At 34.4% G+C, this 26,845-nt stretch overlaps 2 protein-coding genes across 5 annotated transcripts in view; one reads left to right on the forward strand and one right to left on the reverse strand.

Annotated features, from left to right (window-relative positions):
- LOC126854930 (1-phosphatidylinositol 4,5-bisphosphate phosphodiesterase epsilon-1-like) overlaps positions 1-13,069 on the reverse strand; it is a 116,543-nt gene extending 103,474 nt beyond the window's left edge. For both annotated transcript variants that reach the window (XM_050602114.1, XM_050602112.1), the window contains exon 1: positions 12,640-13,069. The gene's annotated coding sequence lies outside the window, so the exon portion shown is untranslated. The remainder of the gene's footprint in view (positions 1-12,639) is intronic.
- LOC126854931 (uncharacterized) overlaps positions 1-26,845 on the forward strand; it is a 129,702-nt gene that overhangs the window by 59,549 nt on the left and 43,308 nt on the right. The gene's annotated exons all lie outside the window — the stretch shown is intronic.

Here is a 26,845-nt window from a genome sequence, read left to right on the forward strand (position 1 = left end):
TGTAAATCTTCAATTTATACTTTTCTGCAATATACTCAATATTATGATATGAAAATCTTATTATTTTTGCAATAAATTTTTTTTAAAGACTGCAAATAACAATGCTCTTAATTTTTTATCGAATAAAACTCTTTTAACATATCATCATTATAACATTAAAATAATCTTTCTTTACTATTTTAATTTTAAATTTCTTAATATTATGATATGAGATGTAGTATTCTGAGAGAATTAAAATTATATTTTGCATAAAAAGGGCAGCAGATTAATGAATTTTTTTTTTCTTAATTTGAGAAAGATAATTTTTCATCTTTTTCATCATTGAGTTATTCTCTAATTTATGATGTATTTAATATTTTATACATACAAAAAAAAAAAAAACAATTTGATGCGAATTGATAATTATATCATTTATATAATTTATCTTGGGTAAAAAAAAATAAAAAAATTTAAAGATAAAGGTGACAGATAAGAAGCTCTCTTATGCAAAATGGTTCTTGGCACTTCGAAGATACGAGAGAATGGCAAGTTTACAGGCAAAGTTTGCGAGGGCAAAATTGCCTGCGATTGGAAAGCGAGGTGAAGTTTAACGAGTCACGCGACAGATCGATTGGTCAGGCTCCTGATACGAGATTTCGATCGCAAATTCCGTTTGATGACATTGTCGAGCATCGAGGGGGGAGGGGGGATAAATGCGCGCTCCGCGCGAAACTTTCTGACATTGCGCCGATATTTTTGCACACGCCCAAGTTTTTTTCCGACGTTTCGATTTCGCCAAGAGGGAGGGAGGGAGGGAGGAAGGAAGGAAGGACCACGAAGACGATGAGGAGACGCAACTTTCCCGCCACGAAATAGCCCCGGGCGTTTAATGCCGGACTAACTCAATCCGAAACGAAAACGAGTTATCGGTGCTAATACAATTCGATCGTACTACCGCCGGCAGTCTCTGTCGTTCGACGGTAAAAAGATCCCGACTCGATAGGACAGCGGAGATCTCTTGATGTATCCACGGTCACATATATGTATATCTCGTATATCGTGTGTATATATATATATATATATATATATATATATATATATATATATATATATGTGCACATCGGTGTGCTCCAATTTTCGCTTTTCGAATCTCATCCTGGAATATCGATCCGTTGATGTCAGTTAGCGTTTATCCTAAAGAATGGATCTTCCAACCCTCCCACAGCTCAAATGGTCTTTTCGTTTCTCGATGCTTTATCCTTTTAATCGCGGTTTATCGCACTTAATATCGTGAGATTTTGGTTAGCCTCGCAAAAAAACTGGACTACACACATCTAATATATAAATAAATGGCCTGTTTTTCGTATAAAAATAATTCTTAACGTATCTGATTGTGAATATTGTTATCGCGTATATAATTTTACAAGAACTGAAGGCAGCAGCTCCTTCATTTGAATAGCTGAATATATTACACTTTCTAATTAACAGATATATTTTTTAATTAGAGTACAATAGGGCAGAATATATGCTAAAGTATTCTTCATTATCCCACGTGTGTCTATATATATAAAAAAAAAAAAAAAATCACAAGAACACTAGAGAAACTGCCTTGATGTTATCCTTCCCTTCTCTCTCGCATTTTTCTCTTTCTGCCTTCTCATCTGTCTGTTTATCAAAGTCGTTTACCGCTTTTGCTTCGCGAATTTCTTCCTCTCGCACTCCGCTACCCAGTCTTTATCCACGCAAGCTTTTTCCTTCTTTTCTTCTTATTTCTGGCACGTCACATTCCTCGACACGGTTCGTTTCACCTTCTCTCGTCGTCTCGTCTCCGCTCTGTTTTCCCGCCCTTTATCTCGCTTCGGCCTCATCACTCTCCTCGCACCCCTCCCGCCTCCTGCCCACCCCGTTTTCCTCGCGACCTCCCAAAACATATTTCCTCGAAACGTCAGAGTTCACCTGCTCCAAGTCACTTCGGTTCGATCGATCGATCGATCGTGTCTCAAGTCGCGTGAGATCTGGATTTGCCCTCTGCATACATTTGCGATTTGCGAAATCGCATTCGCTCCCTTGTGCACACCTCGCACGACGATGATCATTCGCGTCGCCCTTGACACCCCGAGCTCGAAACATATAGGAGCGATAAACTACGTGGCGAGGGAATTATGAGGTGAAGAGTTAATTACTTTGCTACTAAAATCCTATCGGAAATTACATTCGTGCATAATAAAAAAAAAAAGAAAAAAAGAATAAGATTTGACAGCAAAGAATTTGCATCAAGGGATGATGAAATTTTTACCAACATTTAATATTATAGTCAATAAATATTATAGTGAATATATTACGATGATTTCCGGTTGTAAAATATATTTCTGATCCGGTTATAAGACAGTCAATCATCTTCTCTTTGCGAGCTAGTGAACCTCGAGCTCTTTATCTGATATCGAAAGCCGATATATCGATATGGCGATAAACTATATATACGAATGAGTCATTCGTATCAGTAACGAAAAATGGAGAAGTTTATTTTATTTTTTATGTTATCTTAATAAAAATGATTTTATATAATTAAAAGTTATTTAATAAAATTCTTATATAATTATGAAATTACATAATTATATTACATAACTATTAAATCGAGTCGTATCACATGCGTATCGGTTTCGCTTATATAATGTACACTTTAGATCTATCTTTATCGAATGACCAATAATAACAAATCTCGCTCCTACTCTCATTTCACTTTTGCTCTCGAGATGAGTCGCTGGCGAGATTTGTAGAGCCGCTCTTATATAAAAGGTGAAGAAGTCTTTGATAAAAGAGCGACTTCCAACTAATGATCGTGCATGAACAGAATTTATTGTACCAAGATATTTTATATTTGAAATTAATAATGTCTCCAGATTTTCGTCGAGGAAAAATTTACATCTCAAATACGACAAAGAAGAATATAGTCTATAGATTGTGACCAAGAAAATCGATTTTATTTTCCACGCGAAAATAAGGACTTTTTCATTTTCTGCTCGCGAACTCGTTCGGGAGACATGCTTAGTTTCGCTTTCTCAAGCGCAAGTATTCCCTTAAATGTTTGATGACGCGACAACAACGGTGATTCCTTCGTCGAATTGTACGCGGGAAACTTTTGCCTCGATATCACCGTGTTGTACGACGCTTTTCTCATTTATCGTTGACGAAGGTTTAGCGTTCCCCGTAAGTGTCGACGGTTCTGGGGGTTGCGAGCGTGTTTTATTTACGACTGACGGGGTAGCGTGTAACCGTTGCGTCGACGTGGAACTTTTGTGGAAAATTAAGGAAAGTTGCCCGGTGATCGGTCCGGTTCCCCGGGAAAACTTTTAAAGCAAAATCAGCTGCCGTGCGGCACGCGAGCAAATTTTCTTGGTTTTTTCTTTTTTTTTTTTTTAACACAAAAAGCTACACCCCCTTTTTATCGCTCGTCGAATTTGCGAGCACGAGAAGCATACCGATTTGTTTCACTCTTCGTGTTTGCATTTATTCGATTGCCCGAAACAATTAGCAATTTCCTTTGATAAACTTCAGCAATGGAATATATGCGCGTAAAATAAACGATTTAAAAAAAATAATTTTTATTCTAATTTTAATAATAATTTCATCTTTTTTGATTATTTTATCTCTTTATGCTCTTTGTCGCTTTGTCTCTTTTTTTTTCTAATAAAAATAAATATTATATATAATGTATGTATATTAGACATATTATTCTCTATTATTCTACAAATAATTATTATACATAATAATTATTAATCACTATATTACGAAATAAATTTAATTAATCGATGAAAATGTTATAATACACACATACATGCAGTTGTATTTATTTAACATATAGATTTAATCATTAATAATCATTAAATAATAAAAATATTAAATTGCTTTGAATAAAAAGATTTGTTTGCCTTATAAAACAGTTCTCCACAGCTGATGAGTTTTATTAACTTAATAAAGGAAAGAGATATGTTGGATAATTGATGAAAAATATAATTCATCGGGTGCATTTAACGGCGGGTTTTATCATGCGAGTATTGACTTCTATTGGAGAGAACGAGGAAGAGAGACGGAGAAAGAGAGACGCTATGATCAATAGTCATGATTTCATTGGTGCAACAAGTAGTTGCAAATTTCGTTTATAGATGCAATAAACACTTGTACGACTCGCGATGGTTTGTTCGGGAAAATATTAATTTGCGTTATATACGAAACCGTGACGCCGAATTGCGTCGCTTTTATCCCATAACAGAGGGGGATTGTTTTTCTAAAACAGCGATTTTCGTGCATACATTTTTATACATTTACTCGGACGATATTCGTACAGATTACACATAAGCGCGGCTGCTGATCAACGGCTTAACTTAATAGCTTAAGTAAGTCACTTGTGAGCTCTCAGCCGCGAACGAACCTAAGGGAAAATGCCGCGGGGTCCTTTGTTTTACACAATGGCGATCTCGATTATTTTCTCTCCTCTCTGAGTTTCGCAATAAGCTTAATAACAATAACAATGTGTGCGATTATACTGAGGAGAATAAATATACTAAAGGGAATATTATATACTAAAGGGAATAAAACAACACACGTGACAAAAGGTCAGAGTTTATGCGACTCAATACACGGATATACGTGCGTTTATATATTAAATTCGATATATTCTTTCTTCTTCTTCATTTTCTTTCTTTTTTTTCTGACGAGATTTCTGACGATATATATATATATATATATATATATATATATATATATATATATATCTGTCTTTTGGAGAGATAGAGATAAAGAGAACATTGATATCATTTGATATATACTTTCAATTTTTAATTTCTCAGTGAAATTTTACTAGTAGAAGTGCCGAGATGGGATTTTTCCCAAGCACTCTGATAGAGAAAAGATTGTCTTTGATATTTTTTAAAATATTATTCTTGCGAAAACTTTGAATATTTTTCACCTTTTATACTGTTATCAGAAAATGTTTGTTAAAAAACTTGTTTCATCTGTATAAAGATTCATGTGCTATATATCCGGTCGATGCATAGTGTTATTGTCCTTTTTAAAAATTCAACGAAATGGCGGAATATCCTATTTTTAAAAAATATTTCTGAAAAATATTTCTATTTTACTTTCATAAACTTCAACACATTGCTAACGGAAATCCCAATCGATTTTCCAATCGGACACAAATAATAACGAATGCATTCAATCGCAAACGGTAATTATTATTTTCCGTACAATATCGCTGAAAGCTCGATTAATTAATTCCCCTGACGAAATTCTGTCGACAAGATCATCACATTCTCCTATTTAGAATGCACAATGAGAGAAATAATTTGAGACCTATATGCGCGAGAGATTATCCGTCTAATACAATTGTTTTTAAACTCTTTTCCTCGGTAGGAATTCGAAGCTTTGAATCATCGCGGGGAAAATACGTTTCTTCCAATACGAATTCTTCCATTAAGGGAGCGCGCGTCTCTATCGCAGATATTTTTCCGATTACATCCAGGTCGCGATTACCGATACGATTACGAATGCAAGTCGCGTCCGCGAACGAGCTCCGGTCCACGCCGCGGCATCGAACGGTATTATTGATAGCTTCGGTTTCTTCGCCCGGGATCCTATCGAGAAAACTTCTGAGGCATTCCAGCGCTTACATGCACCCCTCGCGCTCAGTTGGCCGATTTAATTTTCTAAATATTCATGGTACACCATGTCCCTCCGGTGAGCGAAAGCGCCCATCGAAGGACAGAGAGAGAGAGAGAGAGAGAGAGAGAGAGAGAGGGAAGAGAGAAACGGTGAACTATAAATATTTTATCTCGCGTCTCGCCGCAACTTCAAACGAGAGAATATGGCATATCTCAGATGAGATCTGCCTCTCTCTCATACATCTCTGTCGGATGTAACGAAATATTAAATTATACCATTATCCATGCAAATTGGAGGTTCTCATGTGGCGAGCTTAAATATTTAAAGGAAACCGAAAGGATTGGAGACGCATTTTAACAAGCCAAGCAAGTCCATTTTTTGTTTTGTAAAAGGAACTTACGAGCTGTTTTTCGCTTGTATTTAGCCATTAGGAACTAATTGATTTAGCAATCGATTGATTTTACGAAACAAAATGGTTCAGATAATGTATATGTAGTTGCACACACTTAGTACAAAAAAAGTTTATCAATTTAAATTTTTAACGTATATAAGATGAATTTTATTCCTCAAAGTGCGATATTTAGAAAGTACATTAGACATTAGTACATTTAAAATTAATAACGTTATATAAAATGAATTTTATAATTATTTATAATTTTATTTTAATTTAAATTTTATAATTTTTCAATTATATTTTAGGCATTAGTACATTTAAAGTTAATAACGTTATATAAAATGAATTTTATTCCTCAAATTACGATATTTAGAAAATATTAAGAAAACTATATTAAGAATAAATAGAGTAAAAAAAAAAAAAATATTAAGAAAACTATTTTAGTTGTGAGAACACTCGGGCTTTTTTTTTTCAATGCGACCGTCTTTTTCCTGCTATCTCTAGAAAAGTAATCGTATTTAATTCGCATTGCCGGCTGTGCCCACAGCATCCAAAGTTCGGTCTATCGATTCGTTTTGGCGAAAAGCAATCTACCTCCACCGAGCAATACCTATACACGAAGGACCCCTGAGCGGTGTCCTAAATTTCGTGATATATCCGCGAACGGCTGCTACTCTCCTCGTAACGTGCTGGCGTGTGCGGTGCTCTTGGGTGCGGAATACTCGTGCGTACGGTGCATCGGTTACGAGCACTCTTTGTGCGCGTAATAATCGTTGCATTATTCGATTCCAATCTGGTCTTTGGGGTCATTTGTATTGATTTATTGAGCACACCCGCCTATTTAGTGATTGCGGGCACGTAACCGCGCGCGGGCGCTCCTCGCATGTCGTCTACGCGCTCTTCGTAGTTACATGTGTCATCTCATATCAAAATCGAAACCCCTAACATCCGGAAAATGTCAAATGTTCATATTCGTTGTCAGTGTCGCGTGTCGCGCGATATTATTTATTTATAAAACCAAACACGCTCGTGAATGAATATTCGTTTCGACTTTGCTTTAAGCTTGCATTCCATACGATATATAAATTATTCTAGTGGACTTTGCAGTCAAAATGTTGCGTCTATTGAACGAATTTAGGCTAGTAATAATTTTTAATTTTTGTTATAGAAGATATAAAATAATTTTTTTTCACAGATTTGGCAAAAAATAAATGAATATAATTCTGTTGATTTTTTTTTTTTTCTCTTTCAAACTGATGGGTAATAAATCGAAATTTTTAGTAGCGAATATTATAAATAATCAGATTAAAAATATTTATTATTTTTTATTGGAAAAATTAAAGAATTTGAAGAATTACGTCGATGGTGAATGTCGCTCGAATCTGTCACATCATGTTATATCCGTGTAAACTTAGCTCTGTCTGCTTTATATTTCGCATAGCAATTAGCAATTTAGCTTCTCTTGATGCACTGCAATTACCAATTTACCTTCCCTTACTGCTTAGCAATTACAAGATTACCTTCGCGTTCCACGTGAATACATCGAGTATCTTCGTCTCTCGAACGTATTTACTTATATTCGATATATATATCGTTTCTCCTTATGACCGTCTCAAACAATACGGGAAAATAAATTATGTCTTACTTGGATGCTCGAGCCAAATCGAAAATAGAATTTTCCGTCGAATTGACTGATCGGTACGATTAATCCACATATATGAAATACTGGTTTCACTGTTTCATTTTTTCCTATAAATTGCAAGGATATAAAAAAAAGAGAACGATTATTAAATCCTTAAGATAAAATGATTTTTATAAAATTATGCTAAAATTATTTTTACATTGCTTTAATTTACAAAAATGCATGTTGAATATTTCAATTGAATTCAATGAAGTCTAATGCATATATTATTACAGTTGAAAAATTTATTTAATTTTTATTTAAATATATTGACGTCAGAGATATTATTGTTCTCCCTCTGGCCATCTTTTGCATAATAATTTTGTGTATATATTTAAATTTTGAAAAATATTTTATGATAACGTTGACTCACACACACGCACACACACACACATACACACATGTTTTTAGCCTTTTTAAGAGAAGTTTAAGCTTCTTATAAAACGTTGTATATATCACAAAAATTCGGTGCTTTATAAAAAGGCTTACATATATATCATCTCAATATCTAATATCTAATAATAAAATTTTAAGAATTTGCAAAATGATTCCTCACATGTTTAATCTGTGATAGCAAGCGTATATAAGCTATTAATTATATTTGTCGATATACAAATAAATTACAGACGCTTGTTTGTCGAAAAGGAAGTCAATTTTGAATAAAACTTTAAACCAGAGTTGGAAAGAGCATCTAATTTGAATAATAGTTTTTGAGAATTTGTAACCGCGCGAGAGAATCTCTAATTACATCTATAATTACTAATCTTTGTCAGTAATCTGCAATGGAAAAAATGCAACAATCCGACCAAGATTTGCTTACACACAATTCTACAATGCTACTGGTTTCACATTACCGCGCACATTACGCTAGCCATCGAATGAATTACAAAAAAGAAAAATGCATTAAAACACGAAAATCGTATAGCTGCCCGTATTTTATTGTATATGCACCAGAACCGAACATTAAATTTTTCCGCAGGAATTCCAATAAAAACAGAGGAGTTTAATTTTGACCGGGACCAATGCAATTACAGCAACGGGTTCGAGAGAAAGATTGCGCGCTTTTTCTCTTTTTTTTTATTTTTTATTTTATTTTCTTTTTTTTTTTACGGATCGCGCGCTGCTCTCGCACAACGCACGCGGAGTTTTGACCTATCGATGTGTACACACGTTGATCGTTTACCCTCGTGACAAATGGATAAAAGATTTGGATTTAAATTCGAATTCGTGCAGTCGACCGCGAAACGAACTTTGCGGACGAAAGTGTCGCGACCTCGTAAAGTTCGAAATTTGGTGGACGAGTTCGTGAAGAAGTTTAATAAAAAGAATTATGTATTCCACACGCACACACGTACAGCGACTTCATCGTAATAGGAGCTCGTGAGCGAGCATACCTGAAAGTATTTTCTCCCTGCAATATCAATTTCCATAAATGTGTCTAGAGCACGGGGCGCGCGCACGCACACACACACACACAAAGAGGGTTTCAATAAAAAATTAATATATTCAATTTGCTAGATCGTTGCGACTACGATGTATCCGTCGCATCGGCGCAAATTCTTTTATCGCGTGTCCTTTCAAAGCAGCTCGTGCAATGCGAGAAATAAATTTCCCCGAAACTTTTTCATAAAGTACATAAGAAGCTAATCAACGGTTTCAATAATGTTATATTATTTTGAAAATACTTACTTATCTATGTTTAATTATCTATTTTTATCAAATTTTAATTTCAATAATCTATTATTAATTGTATGAAAAAAATTTCAATCGCAATTCGACGACTTCTAGTTACGAATTATAATTACGGATAGATTTTTTTCTGCTATAATTACATTTTTTATTACAGATGTAAAGAGAGTTATTATACAAATATAGAGATTATATTTAATTCAAACAGAAATGTGTTTTTAAAATATGCAAGATCTGAGGGTCATCCCATGCATGTATAATATAAAATTTAGTCGCATTTTTTTTTAATTTTCGTGAAATTATATACAGGAAATTAAGAAATTGAAATTTTCTGCAATAAAAAAAAAAAAAAATTTCTCGTAGCATATTTAAAGAGAACACGTATGTTTTACGCCATAAGTTGTAAAAGCAATACCCTGCGTGATACTGTGCCATATATATTTCTTTTTCCTCGACGATGGATGTTATCAGAATCACTAACTAGATCGCATGCGTGCGCCAAAAGATAACGCGGTCGTGCGCTCGAAAGAAAAGCTTCATTTTTTAATTAACTTAGAATAGAAGTTCCTACAGGCACGGGCTCTTATGTAATAATGTGCGGGAACGCTACAACTACAACCTGCACATGCGAAAGCATAACGCGTTATTAACATTACTGATCGTTATTAGTTGAAAAGGCGGCATTAAGTTGACCTGAATAAGCTTCCATAAATTGGTGCTGGCATTCTCGTTACGAGGCTGCACTTTTAATGAAAGTAAAATATGAATAAATCTGATTCTCATATTTTTGAAATATGTATACAAGGAATATTCCCGTTATATCCATAATTTTCACAAACAGTTTTCATACAATTCCTTCATTTGATATGAATGATGAAGCAACGCTTTATTAATTAAGTTCAAATTACGACGACGATTGTCAATGTATTTTGTGAAATGCGTTTTGAAATGAGCAAAAATATTATTATAAAGAGACATTATTGTAAATCTGGTACTAATGGTAACGATGTCTATTTTGTCAATTATGCGCAAAGTAACGAACGCATAATTTCATTAGAGTGTAGGTGTAACGCTAACAGTAAATTTCACGAAAATACCATGAATATTCGTGCGCGTGAAAAATACGAGCAAACTAAAATACAGCAAAAATTCGTCAGAAAAGCCGGCTTTATTTTTTAAATGTAATTTATGTAATTAAATTATGTAGAAATGTGGGTAAATAAGCGAAATGGAAATTTATTTTGGCTAATTAAAGAACTGTACTTGTAGCCGAAAAGAGTACTAATTGATTGAAAAGATATTTTGATATGCTTGACAATATTTATATTATTAATTGTTTGATATTTTTTGATGGAATGTTTTTATTTATTTTCTACTTTTTAATTATATTTTTGTTATGAAATTAATTATTACAAAGAGAGAATAATAAGTATTACAAGTGGTTTGTTTTCTAATATCTTTTTAAAATTTTTTATTGAAATGTTTTCGCGCGCGAAAATTAATTGGATCAATACCAATATGATGTAGAAAATAATTTATTACAAAAACACAAGTCTCTCTAATTTTTATTTTTATTTGAATTGCATTAACAAATTTCACACATTTGATTTAAAAATATAAATGTGTCTTCACTCGCATAGATATTAGAAATTGTAATTATAAAGTGTGTAATATATACATTATTTATCACTACTGAAACTAAAGCATCTGCGAAATTTCAAGACAATTCCGATAATGAACATGCGCAATGGGATTTCCATTTTATTTTTAATTCTAAAGGTCCAAGGTACTTAAGATTCATTATACTGAACGAAGATCTTTCGAATTTATGTCATGATGAGAGTGGAAATGCATATTCGTTACCTACCTCACGTCAACCACATCTTCTCTCGAAAGATCCATTAGAAATGCTCTCACTCTAGTCCCACGACTTTCACGCGAAAATGTCGACTCAGATTATCGTGACACGCTTAGTAAAGATCTTAACATTTACTCACACATCTTCGTCGCATTTTCTCTCTCATCTTCAACGATTACCGGATGAGCTTAAGCATATTTCGGCGTCCGAGATTTCATGCTATTTTAATAATTTGATTGATATGAACGATTACAGCATGAAACAAAGATTTCAAACTTTGACATTTCAGAGATTTAATCTTAAGTTAAGAATGTACATGTTGAAGTAAGATATTTACGAATGAATGCGACTTTGATGCTAAAGAATAAGAAATAATAAAAATAATATAGTACATTATAGCTTATTTATAAAATAGAAGATTGATTTTTATCAAAAATATTTTTTTTTTTATTTATTTTTATTAGTTATAATATATATAGGATAAATTATAATAACTATTATAAGCGCGCGATAGTCCTTTTATATATATATTTGGAGGCTTAATTATAGAAATATTAGCTTTAAAGTGCTTAAGCAAATTAAGTTTCCAAAATGTAAGCCGAACGATCTTATAATAACATCCTCGTTTCAGAATTTAATTTCACCCAAATTTTATCTTAACAACTTGACACGAGCTTTAATCGTTCAAAAATTGAATTATTAATATTAATTGATTTTTTGACATTTTTGTTAAAAAAAAATAGACGCTAAATTCGTAATAAATAATCTATTATTAAAGCATTTTTTTTTTTTTTCAATAATGAACAGCGGATCAATCGCGCCAGATTAATAGTCAAACATATAGGAGGTTTTTAAAAAAGTATCAATTGTGTAGAGATAGTGAAATGGATTAATGCAATCTTTGATCGAAAAATATAATAAAGATTATTATTTTTCTCGTATTATCACGTATCTATCATGGTTAAAATTTTACTACAATTTATTCAGCGTTAATTCTCTAGACTTAAACGAAAATTGCTAGACACGCACTATGTAGCGTTTAAATCTCCGAAGCTGCCTTCCATATCGTCGAGTCTTTCGCGTGTTTTCACACGGAATTGAAATTAATGGAGCAAAAATTCCCACGACGCCCCCGACGACGGCGCCGAGATGTATCGCGTTGTGCGAAAGGGAAACACTGACTAGCCACGTTTATGACAGGGGATGAAAAGGTTGCGCGGGGCAGGACCACACGATCCCGTTGCAGTGCAAACGGAAATGAGAGAAAGAGGGAGAGAGGAAAAGACGGGTGAGAGCTTTCGAGATGCTCCCTCCCCCGTCTATATTTTCTCCCCCTTGTCTCTCTCTTCACATTAAACAACCACTTTGTCTACTCACTTTGGTCTCGCAGCGCAACACTTTCCACGATCCTCGTGCGTGGTCGGACTCGCGCTCTCTGTCTCTGTCTCTGTTGTTTATATATCTGCCGTGCGAATATATAGAGTACGGTGACGCGCGCGAAGGGGGTTGAAGAATACGGGATTTAAAGAGACAGATGGAGGCGGAAAGGGAGAGAGAAGAAAAAGAGAGAAGATAGAGAATACGAAGGAGGCAGAAGGAGAAGAGGATGGGAAACGCGTCTCGCGTGGATCTCACCCTCGCGAGAAGGCACCGGGACGGTGTGTTGTAAATTCGGGGTGGGGGGGGGACGACGGCGACGGTGGTGATTTTACGCGCGTTTTACAAGTCCGGGCACAACAAGCGACATGTGCACGCGACGACGGTCGGGACGATACTGCGCCCTATTGGACGGCCCTGCGCAAATATAATGGCGCCCCTCTCCTGTACGGTGCGTCCACCCCTCGACGTCGGCGTCGGTGCCGCACCACTACCCCCGAGAGGGTGTACGCGTCCTCTCCCCCTCGGCGGTACTGCTGGCCGTCTCTTCTTCCTATCCTTTTATCTTTCGTCCTCCAGCCGCCCTCGTCTGTCCGCCGCGACGACCACCCTTTAACTCCCCCGGCATCCTCATCGCGGCCGTCTCGTCGCTCCCTCTTCGTTCTCCTCGATCATCCTCGTTCTTCTTTTTCTCCCAACGTGGTGGCCGCGCGCGCGAGACCCTCCGGGTATCCGTGGTGGCTCCCCGAGATGTTTTCAACGCGCGACACGAGTGCAACGGCGCGCTTCCGGTGCACATCGATGGCTACTTCCGTTCACGCTCAAACGGCTCCACGCGGAAGACTCGTTTCTGTCGCGAGCGCGCCTTGCCCTTCTCGCTTGTGCCTCCTTCCTTTCATCCTCACATCCCAACCCCTCTTTCACCCTTCTGTGCCTCGCCGCGGAAGTAATCGCGTGCAGTTGAAGTTACGCTCGCGAGCACACCGCCCGAGATAAACGCGCGCCCCGTCAACCCTTCCTTCCTCCCCGCCGAGGATTGCATTTTTGCCGGATGACCGGATTTTAATTGCATGACTGGCTTATTAAAGAAGCTCTTAGAATAACCAATGCGACTCGTTCGGCTTCACGCGACCCGTGTTAGGGGAACGACGTCCTGAAAATTCCTAGCATATTTTAAGGATGTTCACTCTGGGACGACGAGAGTATATATTTTAAGGATCCTCGCCGAGCAACAAGGGCATATTTTAAGGTATCCTCGGCACAGTCGAGCTCACAGTGTGAGCTTCTCGCGCAGAACTCACATCCCAGTTGCTTTGTTATTTTACGCGCATTCACGCGTGTTATTTGATTTTCCACTTATTTATTTTTATACTTAACTATAAAGAAGTTTTTTTAATATTGTGGCATTTGAAAATGTGTATAATTCATAATTTTTATTAAATATAGGAAGCGATGATTGTGTGTTTGCACTTTAAAATATGCTCTGCAATTTTTATTTTGATGAAATATTAATTGAGCTTAAAACGGATATTTATAGATCCATCTGTTAATTATATATCTTTTTTAGTATAATTATATATCAATTTTGCATAACTAGTATAACATTTAAAATCTAAAAGTCTTGTTACGTACTATAAAAAGATTAACGTAATAAAAGATTCAATTTATTCGGAATTTTTACATAGTAAAGTTAATCGAAGTGGTTCACAAGACCGTAAAATGTGTGGCTACTTTAAAAGAGCTTACTTTGTAAAATATCACGGGTTTTTGCTTATTCTAGCTTCAACATCATTCACATATTCACCACATCGCGCGAACAGAATAAAAAGAGAAAACGAAAAATATTAATAAAGAATGACGTAAAAAGGGCATACTGCTGAGCATAATAAAACCGACGCGTAACATTTAGTTCTTTTTAGTACACACGTGTTGACGATTATCGTCGATCGATTACAGTGTGATTTTTTGAAGTTTTAATGTAAGATAATTTTAATCCTATGAAAGAAATCAATTTATTTAATTTATTATAATTATTATGATAATTATATATGATATTGCGTGTAATTAAAGAAAAGAAAGCTTCTTTTACGTAGTAAATATAAATTAAAAGAATACATTTTTTTTTCATGTATATTTAATATATTTCGCGCATAATTATTTTAGCATAAAATCTAGATTTTTTTATGTAAAACCATAAAATAGTACCGCAGTGTTTTAAATCAAGAATTTTATAAAATAGCTTGCTTTACAGAAAAAGGGCATTATTATTTATTATTAGCGTTTAAATAATATAAATAAATTATAAAATAATATAAATAAAATAATACAATAATATAAATAAAAAATAATATAAATAATATATAAACATATAAATAATATAAACGATATTCTATTTTATTCAACAATTTAGTTTGTCGTATGAGTTGAGACTACTTATGGGGAATGACTTAAGAAGCCATTATTGTCACCATAATACATAATTATTTCTAATTTTAATAACATATTTCAAAGCAAATATAAACGCACGTTAGATTTATTTTATCGTGGGATTCGCGTATTAGATTCTTCTGGACGAAAGAGATGCCCTTGGTCGTGAAATCACAAGTTCCCGAAGCCGCAAATCGATCGGAAGGAATAACGCGGAAGTAATCTGCTTTGAGCGCAGCGACGAAAATGTTTATCATACTCCACAGCTGATCTCTACGGGGTCGCACAAATAATAAACCTTATCGGCCCACCGGGATATCACGAATAAATCTTGAAACTCGATTTCCTCTCTCCTGAGTAACAACACGTCGCACACGGGTTATCGCGCCGAGTTTCCATACGGAGTAAGCGTGACCGATCTCTGGCATTTCCCATTTTCGCGCGTCGTCGAAGGAACGTAGATCGATACGTCTGGACCGATAAGATTTACGACACGTACATTTTGGAGTGCGATTGTTTTGAAAAAAGCCGATATTACATACGTCAAAAATATAAGCAGAGCATAGGAATTTAATAAGTGTGGCCTAAATATCATGACAAAGATTTTTCAAAACTACTTTATTCTTAGTTAATATGCTTTAACAAATGTATTATAATTGTTACTGATTATGTTTTAAAAAATTTATGTTTTAGTATATAATAATTCCGGAAAGATTTTTTTTTTTTAATTTTGAAAGGTAGGAAGAAAAGGAACATGTTCTTTGAATCATAAGTCATTTTAATATTTATTTGAAATATTAATCTAAATATTTTATCGGTGCATTCAAAAATACATCTAAAAATATAATAATGCATAATAATTATATAAAACCTTTTGTATACATTATTCTCTCTTCAAAATTTTAAGAAATTTATTGATTAATGATTAATAGATTTTAAATCAAATTTCGTAAAATTTTTAGACATTTTTACATAATATTTTTGTTATTTTAAATTGAATAAAGTCACGTAAATAAAATATTTAAATAAAATATTTTCTATTTAATAAGAGCTTTTGCTCTTATTGCACTATCAAACTTTTTCTATAAAAACAGGAATTATAAAGTCATTGATTTACGTGAATGAATTATCTTATCGGAAATTTTAACAAAACACTCATGCACGTTAAACGATCGTTGGTCGATGAAAAGTTCTTTATCGGTGCATCCGCGAGAGAAAGGGAGTTTGCACATTCGCAGTTATTCTGTCCATGATAGAGGGTTGTTGCGGCATCTGTTGCGCGATTGTAAACGTATCGCACGAAACTTTCGCCTTTGCAATCTCTCGATCCGTTGTCCCTGCACTTCAATATAGTTGACTATACGAACCTTGACCCAAAAACGCTTTTCATGTGTCATCACGATTGTTTCGGCTTGTCACTGTGGTTTTGGACACTGTGGTTTATTATTTCGGACGACATTCGTACACATAAACACATATAAATAGGATCAAACACCTCTTTGTATCAAAATTGGAAAATGAACTTCCACGCGAAACTCTTTCTTTGTACATATACAGAGATGGAAAAAAATGCGCGGATATTTTATTCCATAAAATATTTTCAACGTAATAATTAAATAAAATCTTAATTCTTGCCGAGGAAGTTTATTATATTTCTGTTTTATTAACACAAATTAATAAATTGTTGAAAAGAAATTTACAAGCATATTTATAAGATTTATACAATAAAGTACAATTGTATATTAAATGTAAATATATAAAGTAAGTATATGTGTGCGTGCAAATATTGTTGTGCACTTCATCTAGATTTTTACACGAAAATGACATTTAATTAATATACTAATTTATAAATATTTTTTGATCGGCTTTAAACTAAACTTGGTCTAATATTAGATTTTATTTTAAACTTTATTGTTTATATGCAATATTATTTTGTATTCTATTTTTTTAAAGCGCGCGAACACATAGATAGAAGAGAATATTTATGTATTCTGCATTTTTTACATACGATGTTTTTGACAGTTTTATATTCGAAATATATTGTGCTATTCATATAATAGCCAAAGTGACATTTGATTTTTGTTGGAATAAAAGTTATCGCTTTAATATGCAAGTTCTAGTGGGTGTTTGTCATGTGTATATACACACAAGGAATATTAATTGTCAAAAATAATTTTCTTTAGATTTGCAACACGGCGAACTAAATAATATATCGTTAATCGTGATTACATTTAAAGTTATGCGATTACCGGGCAGTTCTAATAAGCTATCTATCTATCGATCGGTTCGTATCAATTGACAATTTTCTGCTCGCATCGGGCGACACGGGAATTGGCAAAATTTCCTTTCGCGTATCGAGAGAAAGAAATTCTCACCGCGTGAAAATTCCTTTTCAATACACCGGCACTCGAAAAGTTTCTTTCCGTCGGTATCATTTGTTGTCGTTTTCCTATCGCAATTTCGTCTGAGAAACTCGGCGTTAAAATCGTCTCCGCAAGGACGCTTAATTTTAGAGTTACTCTCTAATCAATAAGCGAAAGAAGAGATTTTTTTTACACCATTATATAAATAGAATCTTATAATCAGAATATTGCATGAGACAAATTAATTTGCTTGTCATATCTTCCCTCGATTGGAGGAAGAGGAAACGGCATAAGAGCAATATCTATCGACATAATGTCAATAATAATACGAAGAAAGTCATTTATTACAATAAAGCACTGTCGATTGCGATTGTTGATCGATGCAGCTTATAATGCCAGAGTTAAGCAATATGCCGTGAACTTGTTGATGTTACAAGACGTGACCTATATAATTTCGTAGCGAATCTCTATGGAATCGCACGTCTCGTCTTTTTCCACCAACGCGTTTTTCGCCTCTACACTCAGAATTGCACTCCGCGTTAATAATGGAGTGATCATCGACGAGAATTGTTCCGTCATTGTGTAATAAGCGTATGTGTACACTTTAAAAAAATTTTCTAAAAATTCAGACACATTTTTAAATGAATTTTCAGATCTGAAGAGATGTTTGAAAGAAAATTTGATCTTGATCTTGATTATCAGAATTACATATTTACCCTTTTCAGATATTATTTTTGATATAATTATAATGACTAAAAATTTTCACTTAAAAAAATTTAATCAAGTTTTTTTTTATATATAAAATTGTTATGCGGTTTATTGTCTATTAGCAATTTCGATAAAATATTTTTAATGGACGTTTTTTTTTATTCAGTAAATGTAATAATATTACTAACAATAAACGTTGTCATTTCTTTATAAATTCTACTAATTGACGCGAAAATAAATTGTCGTTTTTCTGAAAGTTCAGAAGGAGTTTGTCTGAAAATTGAAGTGTGTCTGCACAAAAGCTGCAGACACTTTATCTGAAGTTTCCGTCAGTTTTTTTTTTCTTTTTTTTTTTTACAGTATACATTCGTGCTCCCATTCCCGTCTCTGCAAATCTTTATTGTTACTTCCCTTCGGTTTCCGCTGTGCGCCTTATACTCTACATCTGTATCTCCCGAGGGAGGACAGCCGCTCGCAGTTTTGATCTCCGTGGAGCGATTTTGTCGTCGCGAAATACGCGACCGCGTTACGCGTTCTATAAACGGGACGCTTTTCTGGAAACTTTCCGCTAGAGTCGTACAGGGTGCGACGAAACACGTCGGATAAATGAAAGGGCTCGCTCTCTCGGTATCGATCTACCCCGTTATAGCGCTTCGTTACCGCAGATTCAACTCGATGTTGTGCCATTTCGCTCGTACTCGTTATCACGGCAACTCGCACGCCACTTCGCGAAAAGTACTTACGAGAGATTTACCCTCTTATTGATACGCCAATAAATTTTCCCACTCAAGAAAAATGCAACTTTTGAAAAATTCGGAAGCTGTCTTTTTATTCGTTAATGAATGCAAATAGACTTTATAAGTGTTTTTCTTTTTTTTTTTTTCTGCAGATCAAGGATCCTGCTGTTTAAGTCATCTAAGAATAAGATTTTAAAAAATATCAAGAACGCGATAAATACAGAAAATTAATTTTCCTTTTATATCGATATATTTGTCTATAATAATTATTATAATTGTTGGAGGATCGGTTTATTTAAGAGTGATTTATGACAGCTTCGCTATGCATTGCTAGGGCATTTAATTATTCATTCAGTCGTGTATGTTTTCATAGAGCATTTTTTTAATTGCATATTAAAAGGCTTGTCAGAATGTAAGGGAATGTTTGAAATGTCGCTCTCTGGATTGCTCTTTGAAGATGAGCCGAATAAGGAATCGATATAAACGAAAACGGGAGAAAAGGGAGACCAAAGTGACGATAAATAATGCAGCAGCTTTGCTTTCTGCTCTAGTTATTAAGCAAACTATTCATGCATCCTGAATGCTTTGCCAGATACAGATATGTCTTTCCTTTCGCAGACTATTTCAAGAACGAGAGAATATAAATTACAAAAAATGTTTGTTTAAAACGCTAAAAAGTGTTTCTTAAACATTTTATTTAATATATTTATATTTATAGTTTATTTTTTATTTAAAAATAAAACTCAAAATAATATGTTAATTAAATAATCTCTTTTATTTTTTCGAGAATTTTATATGCACATTATTTTGAGAAAAATTGCTGAAGTCGACAATGGATATATCGCGAAGAATTTCTTGATGTAAAAAATTACGGACCGTTAAATTAAAAAAATCCATTAAGCATAAGGGAGTGTGAAACTTTGTTTCTATTATATTTACTTTTGCGAAAAAGTTGAACGATCCGAAAGTTTCGCAATCGGGGGAGTCATCGAACGCTATTTAAACAAGACAATCGGTAAGACCTCGTTTCTCGGCGTGCCACTTGAAAATGCAGAAGTTCGATGTCGAACTCGCGCGTTCGTATTACGAACTGCTTATAAACTTGATCTTTTCTTCGCCAAGTCGATGAGAGCTGCGAAATTGAAACACGTGGAAAATATAATGAGCTTAAACAGCCATATATATGTATATATCTATCTCTTTCCAATATTATTCTCGATATACTTGTAATTGCTAAAAATTTGTGTTGAAAAGAAATCAAATTTTTTTTATATAAAATTATTAATTATCGTTCATTAGCAGTTTAATATAAAATATTTTTACCGGATGTCTTTTTTGAGTAAACGTAATAATATTATTAAAAAATAAACGTCATATTTTTTTTCTAAATTTTACTTGACACTTACTTTACTTGTCATTTTAATTAATTCGGATATAAATCATCTATTGTTGGGGTAGGTTAAAAATAAAGCAATAAAGTTATTGAATTAATTATAAAAATTATAAATTATAAATTTGAATTTAAATTGAGTTTGAATTAATATGATTCAAGATTTTTTCTCACAGTATTTTAATATATTGAGAAATCTTGGAAATTCTTATACTAGAGAGCTTGCTGTTACTAATTCACGGACACTTACTGAAAGAACACAATGAGAGTGAACTCTAGATGCGAGATAAAACTTACGCCAGATATATGTATATTTATCGCGCTTTCTCAAAGATAAGATCGCATACAAGAGAAGCAATATACATATTTGCTATCATTGATTAATATGTGAGTGCCGCGACTACCGCAGATGCACTTTTCGGGGAGTTATCGTAAAATTGCAGTGAGGAGAGTATGTACTCTTCCCGTGCAATGTAAGCAACAGATACTGTCGTCAGCCGCGGAAATTATTCATAGCTTGGAGCAACGTAATATCTCACGAAGCTCGGGAAAGAAAGAGAGAGAGAGAGAGAGAAGCAGCTTATCCATTTGTGTGTTTCTTCTTTAATATCGCGGAGTCGCATTTCTCGTGCTTCCGTGAAAATGCAAAGGCGCTAATGTTCACCGGAAATCGTGGATCCTACTTATTTTCATGCGCGACCTATATCCGTGCCTTGCCAGTCTTTTTACTCTCATTTATTTTCTACTTTCTTCCTCTCGCGGATCTCTTCCGAGCAGCCGCGAAATGCCGGAAAAAGCTTCGCTTTTTATTACTGGAGTGAGAGTTATGGCGTAAAGATACCGCGCTTCGAAAATATCCGCCGTTATGCTAATGCTTATCAACTGACGATCCACTCTGATAACGTTCAACGCGGTCCATCTGACCGCGTACTTTCACTTGAAAAACAAAAATGACGTTGAAGTCTCGAAAGCACTTGGAAAAAAATGTGTAGATCACAGAATGTCCTTGTTGAAATTTAATCTGAAACATTTTTTGAATAATTAATATTCTTTCGAAGATACCTAAGTACATCGATTATAAAATGAGACATTCTGGATAAGAATTCTGATAATAAAAAATCCGCGGAAATATTAACATAAAATTTTAAGAAATTTTGGAGTTGTCTTTCTTTATAGCACATTCTTTCTCTCATTTTTTTAATTATTATTTTAACTATAAATCTATGATTCAGTACACATATTCGATATTTGTAAAATAAATGGATGGATGCATGGAAATAGGATGGGTGGCGCGAATATAGGTTGTTCGTCATTGTATTCAATTTGTATTCCCGATATATTCGCACAACACGTGTTACGCGAGATGGAATATTGCGGACTGGTAAGGTCATTCAGTTTTCCAGGAAGCTCTGCGTTTTTATAAGGAGACGTCACGTGAAATCGTGGTGAAGGATACTTACGTACGAATAATGTAAAGAGATTGGAAAGAGAAGAATCACAAATTGTGTGTCATCGACGAGATGAAACTTGGCGATATGGGACTCGGCGTCCTTTTGCGGTCGATATTTGACGAATTGAAATTCCAGATATTTTTCCTAGATTAAGGAATACGAATCCCCATTGAAGATACGTAATCTCTTTTTGCGATATCTATCAACAAAGTGTTTTTGGAAAATCATGCTATCTTCCAGTTGCTAGGATAAAATTATGAGAACTCGGGAGATTTCTGAAATGACATTGTCAGCATTCAAAAATATTTTTCGAAAAATTTCAATTAAGGAAACAATCATTTATAATCCAGCAGAATGCTTGACATTTTGCAATACCTTGTTTTATTCGCGTTTTTTTTTTCCAGAAGTTTGAAAGTAAAATATTGCAAACCCAAATTAAAATTATATATCTATTTTCAATTTCAATTTTTTCACGAGTTTATTTTTTATCGGTTTTAAAGGATTTTTATAGCAATGGAACTTTAATTTGTATCTTAAATAGATAGATGAAATAGTTTTAAAATAGAGTTATTTGACTGCTTTAAAATATCGAAGTAAATGTTACGTTGAAAATTAAGATCAAATAGTAGTGTATAATATTTATACACACACATACATATATATGTGAATTTTTTAAATACATGATTAAAATTGAAAATTCTCTTTGTCGCGAAAGAGTTCCATATTTACGTAATTACATAACTTATATTATCGATTAGAAATTGAATCGTCTTAGAAATGATATATAAAAATAAAATCGAAATTAAATTAATGATAGAAATATATAATCATATATCATTCCCTTTATATGTGTGGATACTTACATCGGCAAGGTATGCATTTAATTGGCGAAACTTCTCTCTAATCTGTGTGTAGTTATTAATCACTCCCTTTAACTCTATATGTACGCACTTGAGTTCCAAACATCTTCTCAGTTCACTCGCCCTATGTCATGACACAAAGCTACGTATAAATTATCTATCAATATCATTGCCGTGGCATTTTTACAATTTCAGTAGACTTTCACTTTCTTTGTTCAATCGAATAGAACATGAGTTCTTGAAAAAGAATGATTATAGAAAATCGATCGATCTATCGATATTCGAAAATTTGGCGTTAACGTCTCTGCCATTTTACGAATTGAAAAGACTTATCGGTCATAGATAGATTTTTTTTTTTATAGACATCGAAATCTCAACGCAGACAAACACGGTTGCGGCAGTTTTCAGCACCGTTCAGTTTACCGTGCTAACATGGAGGGCTTGGGCCGTTCCGGCGTAGTTTCGAAATGCGGCTACACACTATGTTTGTACAGGGTTTGCATCGGGGATTATCTTTGGCTACAGGGCCTGTCCGGTGGGAGGCGAATAGAGGGCGACGATAAATCGTTGGAAACGTTTCCAGGAATGTCTCGAATGTCGCCGGTAATGGAAATCGGGAGATGAATCGAGACAGGAGACAATGCAGACGGCTCTGCATGCCTAGAACTTTATGACACATCGCAGCTACGGGCCGAGGTAGCGCCCGAATGCCGGCCGGAAGCCACGTGCGCGAGTTATTACGTCGACGACGTCGAACGTCGCGGCGTCAAACGTCGCATTAATTAAGTGCACCAAGCGTGTCGTCGATACGGATGCCGGCCTCGGCTACGATACGATTTTCGGTTGAAAGTGACGTGAATACGCGATCTCGAAGTTTAGTTGTTGCGCGGCTGGATCTGCGATATCGTCTTATCCGCGTTTCCGGTATAACAGGATGAAATTTAACTTGGAGCTGTACGATGTCGATCGAAAGTTTCGCCTGATAAACTCACTTTTTTTCGCATTAATATTGATTGGATGCGGTTCTCTGTTTTGTTTAATAATTTTAACAGATGGAAAGCATGTTCCGAAATGTCATTTTGCCATGAAATTATAATGCAAAACGTAAATACACATTGGAAATATTGATGTCCCGTGCAAATATTGCTTATACAATCTCATAAGCATATTTGTATAACGATATATTGAAAATTTGCATTTTGTATTTATAAAATTTATTAGAATGCTTATACTACGTATAAGCGCATACGTGCACTCACAATATTGATATGTCGTGTGTAAATGCGTCATTACAATAATTTGGGCATATTATCAATAATGTACAAGTACGTTACAAAAATAATATTGCAAACAAAGTGAAAATAATGTCGCAACATTCTGCGTTATTATGCATTATATGACTAATGTAAGAGCCTGCATAAAAACAAAGCAGAATTGAGTTTAAATATTATTTTTTCATGCAATTATTAAAAGCCATTTAAGTAGGAACTTTAACCGATCCAAAATGAAAATGTTATCTTATATATATATATATTCTTTGATTTTTCTATTTTATCATAATGTCTATGATTTATAAAAAATAATTCAAACTAGTTGAAGTTGATTAAAAATTAATATTAAATACGAATAAACGTGTGTGCGCATATATATATTTTTTTATTTAAAATTAATTTATGATATATAATATTATATATCATAAATTAATTTTAAATAAAAAATATATAATAGTATATATAATAAATAATATATAATAAATAAAAAATATATAATAGTATATATAATATTAATTAATCTCGCGATTGATTCGATCTATTTCTAAGTCATATAGATATGAATAGAAAGAAAAAAAAAGAGATTAACACACGTCGATGAAATCGATTTCGTCAAATCTTAAGCTTACGTGCGGCAATTATTGTACTTTCCTACAGCGTGACAGCATAATATAATGTTTTTAATGTCGAGGGTATATTTTCAATCTACTTGGCGATGGTATTTACATACTTTGCGCGAGGTTTATACAAGGACTAAATCGCTAATAATACGAGCGATTATATGTCATGGAAGACTGGATAATCTTCCATAACGCGATACGAAGGCTGGAGCTCAACGAGGTGCGTTCTTAACGATTTACCGAAGCATATCGAAGCTATAGGGGTGGGAGAGGGTGGCGGCGGAGATGGACACCCTCGGCTCACTGGTCACTATGGGTAATCAGGTATGTCGTTACACGATGCTTACACGGCACCCGGAGCCGATGTTATTTTGGGCGCAAGTGGAGCTGCGAAAATGCCTTTTTACGAGGCACCCGACCATGTATCTGCCTCGCCATCGCAACTCGACCATACACACACACACACATATACACACTTACACACCAGCCCCATGGACCGAGAGTGAGACGTAGCACGGGTGAGATGTTTCAGCCGACGAGGCTCAAAGGACAGTTAACACCCTCGTGCCTCGCTGCTCACATCCTCCGTGCCCTCCGTCACTCCCCATGTGTGCCCCCCCTCCTTCTTCCCTGCCTCTGTGTTTGTCGCATTGTCTTTATCCTACTCTCTCGTCGTTCTCTGTCTATTGTAGTGTTTTTCGTCGCGCTCATTTTTCTTTCCGCCTCATTTCCTCGGCGTTTATCCTATATCTCGGTATATCCTACATGCACGTAACACTCGCGAGACAACAGCCATGATACGATTACGCAAAAAAACGCGAAAAACCTAACTCAAGTGCGATCCTCCATAAATTATGTTATTATTTACTTTGCCAGAGACTTCGGTTTCCGGAAATTTTAATGGCCAAATTGATTTGTATAAATCTTTCAGATGATGATGTAACTTGAACGTTCGCTTTTCAAGTTGAATAGAGTATTAAACTATTTTTATATAAACTTGCTTATCAAGATAATGTAGCATGATAAAGGGAGAAATATATCTCAAAAAGGATTTATTATTTTTCTCTCGACGCATGACGTATTATATTCCCTTTGAGATGTTGTAATAAATACATTATTAGTTGCGTGAGTGGGCGAGAACGTAACGCGGCGAGGAAAATTAGGGAGTAAGACCGTAGAATTAAGTTAAGAGATAAAATTGGGAAGTCAGTTTATTTTCGGATAAATTACGTAATTTTATTTAGAGAGACGTAGATATGAGAAAAATGAAAAAAGTTTTTTTTTTTTCTTAAACATATATTGGAACGGAAATTTCTCATAACTTTAAGAAAGTAAGTTAGATATTTCTATTATTCGGCTATTTTTTTTTTTTTTTTTTTCCTGTATTCAGTGTTCCCAGGTTCCTGATAAAAGATTTATTTTTATATTATTCGAACGTGATATAAGTATAATTATATAACTTGAGTCGCACAATTATTGTTGAGCTTACACAAGATGATGATATTAAAGTATTTATTAATTTTTTTCTTTTGCACAGTTTCTATTTATAATTGCAGTTCAAATTTTTTTTCAAAAATTCCGCTATGAAGAGCCAATAATATAAAAGTGAATTATCTACACAAGTTTATTCTTCGTTAAAGTGAATAGCATTAATAATTCATTCATCGGAGATTAATAATTCATATTGCTTCAAGTGCTCTGAAATGATCGAAATAATTAATTCTTTTACTAGACGAGTCTTTTGAATGCACGATCGAAAGTTCGACACAGCCAAAGCTATTATATGTTTATGATTATATGGATATATATACTTTTCTGTCGAAGAAAGGAAATAATTATTACACGAAAGGAAAAATATTCATTAGCTCTCTTTATTTCACGAAAAATCATACAGTCTGACAATGATTTCATTTTTCAACAGTTCTAAAGAAAAATAATCATGAGGATTATCATACATATTTTTTTATTATTACATAAATTATTATTATAAATATCTCATTATTATAAATTGTTATAAATATCTCGTACTTGATAGGAAATTTGACGCGCAGCAGCCGGTATCAGTTGGAACGTATAAACGCGGAATATATTTCGTTCGCTCTTCCGCACGAAAATGAATGTCGGGAACCGGACGTTCTCCCGGAAAACCGTATATATATATATATATATATATATATATATATATATATATATGCGTGTGTATGTGTGGCGAAACATAGAGGGAAAAGCGAGCGTGACACGAACGGAATGTCACGTTCATACGTGACGAGAACGATAGCCGGCTCTCGGATGCTGCGCTCAGCACAAGCTCCGGTTCTCTGCTTTTCTCGTGGGATTAAAAAGTTCGATATCCGAGAGAAGTCCTCGAAGGGTTACAAC

This window comes from Cataglyphis hispanica, chromosome 15, assembly GCF_021464435.1.
Source record: "Cataglyphis hispanica isolate Lineage 1 chromosome 15, ULB_Chis1_1.0, whole genome shotgun sequence".
NCBI lineage: Eukaryota > Metazoa > Arthropoda > Insecta > Hymenoptera > Formicidae > Cataglyphis > Cataglyphis hispanica.